At 57.9% G+C, this 2500-nt stretch overlaps 1 non-coding gene across 1 annotated transcript in view; it reads right to left on the reverse strand.

Moving 5' to 3' along the window:
• The window catches only part of LOC124772045, a 1909-nt gene extending 698 nt beyond the window's left edge, over positions 1-1211 (reverse strand). The window contains exon 1 of the ribosomal RNA XR_007013726.1: positions 1-1211. This exon is cut by the window's left edge and continues 698 nt beyond it. This is a non-coding gene — a ribosomal RNA (small subunit ribosomal RNA).
• Between the last annotated feature and the right edge of the window lie 1289 nt (positions 1212-2500).

Genomic DNA, 2500 nt, shown 5'->3' on the forward strand with positions numbered 1-2500 from the left:
TTCCCCCGGAACCCAAAAGCTTTGGTTTCCCGGAGGCTGCCCGCCGAGTCATCGGAGGAACTGCGGCGGATCGCTGGCTGGCATCGTTTATGGTTAGAACTAGGGCGGTATCTGATCGCCTTCGAACCTCTAACTTTCGTTCTTGATTAATGAAAACATACTTGGCAAATGCTTTCGCTTCTGTTCGTCTTGCGACGATCCAAGAATTTCACCTCTAACGTCGCAATACGAATGCCCCCGCCTGTCCCTATTAATCATTACCTCGGGTTCCGAAAACCAACAAAATAGAACCGAGGTCCTATTCCATTATTCCATGCACACAGTATTCAGGCGGGCTTGCCTGCTTTAAGCACTCTAATTTGTTCAAAGTAAACGTGCCGGCCCACCGAGACACTCAATAAAGAGCACCCTGGTAGGATTTCAACGGGGTCCGCCTCGGGACGCACGAGCACGCACGAGGCGGTCGCACGCCTTCAGCTCGCCCCACCGGCAGGACGTCCCACGATACATGCCAGTTAAACACCGACGGGCGGTGAACCAACAGCGTGGGACACAAATCCAACTACGAGCTTTTTAACCGCAACAACTTTAATATACGCTATTGGAGCTGGAATTACCGCGGCTGCTGGCACCAGACTTGCCCTCCAATAGATACTCGTTAAAGGATTTAAAGTGTACTCATTCCGATTACGGGGCCTCGGATGAGTCCCGTATCGTTATTTTTCGTCACTACCTCCCCGTGCCGGGAGTGGGTAATTTGCGCGCCTGCTGCCTTCCTTGGATGTGGTAGCCGTTTCTCAGGCTCCCTCTCCGGAATCGAACCCTGATTCCCCGTTACCCGTTACAACCATGGTAGGCGCAGAACCTACCATCGACAGTTGATAAGGCAGACATTTGAAAGATGCGTCGCCGGTACGAGGACCGTGCGATCAGCCCAAAGTTATTCAGAGTCACCAAGGCAAACGGACCGGACGAGCCGACCGATTGGTTTTGATCTAATAAAAGCGTCCCTTCCATCTCTGGTCGGGACTCTGTTTGCATGTATTAGCTCTAGAATTACCACAGTTATCCAAGTAACGTGGGTACGATCTAAGGAACCATAACTGATTTAATGAGCCATTCGCGGTTTCACCTTAATGCGGCTTGTACTGAGACATGCATGGCTTAATCTTTGAGACAAGCATATGACTACTGGCAGGATCAACCAGGGAGCTGCGTCAACTAGAGCTGAGCAGCCGGCCGCCCGGGAGTGTGTCCCGGGGGCCCGCGCGAACACGCAAGCGTCCGCTCAATCATTCTGCAAACAGGAGGAGGCTGAGCTCCCCTGCACAATACACCTCGAAACCCTCTCAGGTCCCGGCGGCGCGCAGCGCCGTCCCAAGTACTTGGTCGGGTTCGAGAGAGGCGCAATCGCCCGGAGTTAGGCGAGTAGACGCTTTCGGTGCGACCACCCGTGCTCCCAACTGAGCTTGCCGCTGCCGACAGAGGCCCGGGAGCGTGCTGTCGTGGCATTGCCGGCGGGAGACAACACGCGCCACCTACGGTGACCGGCAGCTCCAACGCCAGCGCCACAGAAGGACAAAAGCCCCACTTGGGTGCCGAAGCGAACTCTCCCAGCACAGCGCACGCGCCAACACATCCGCACAGCTGCGATACAAACCACCAGCGAGAACCGCTGGGGCGACCGAGCAGCAGACGGCGTCGCGGCGCCGAGCGCCGGGCGGCGGCGCATCCTCAACGCACACAGTCCTCAATCGGACCAGCACACTGAAGATGTCCACCGCGCTTCGCACCGGGCCCGCGAGGACCTACTTTGGCCGCACGGCGCCGCGCGCAGGGTGCGCCGGCGCGCAGCTGCGACGCCTGCCGCGTCCGTCGGCCGGCGCGCCTGCCACTGGCCGCCCCCACCAGCCGGCTGTAGCGCGTGCGCCCACGCACCGCGCGGCCAGCACGCCGGGAGGCGCCCCCTCACCGGCCGGGGACGGTCCCACCCAGCCACCGCCGCGTATCGCTTCACACCCAGATGCCGTTCAGTTTCGTCGGCATGGTGGGTATCGCTGGAACAACCGGTTAGTACCTCAACCTATCGTCGCCATCACCGATTCACCCCTAGCGAGAACAACCGCACCACAACAGGTTACCATTTGTTCATTTGCGTAACTTCACCAGAAAACGCAGGCGTCCATCGCCATTTGCAACTTCAACGATTATTGCATGCCTGTGTCAGGTGTCACGCCACACTACGTCTGCCCACATACACGCAACAAAATGTGCACGCCTAGACAATACGTGGAAGGTGGCCCCCGTACGTATGCGATGTCCATTGCTCGAACGACTGTCAACCGGCCTCTGTAGCATGTCGCAGATATGGAACGCGGTGCACCATGCCATCACGGTGTGTGAGGAGAGACGACTAGGTCCGAATACATCAACAGACAGCTCATGCTGATCGCCATCCACGGCGTCCGTTCCTCCCACACGTCTCTATGGCGTACCACAC

Source organism: Schistocerca piceifrons, unplaced genomic scaffold (genome assembly GCF_021461385.2).
Source record: "Schistocerca piceifrons isolate TAMUIC-IGC-003096 unplaced genomic scaffold, iqSchPice1.1 HiC_scaffold_936, whole genome shotgun sequence".
Classification (NCBI taxonomy): domain Eukaryota; kingdom Metazoa; phylum Arthropoda; class Insecta; order Orthoptera; family Acrididae; genus Schistocerca; species Schistocerca piceifrons.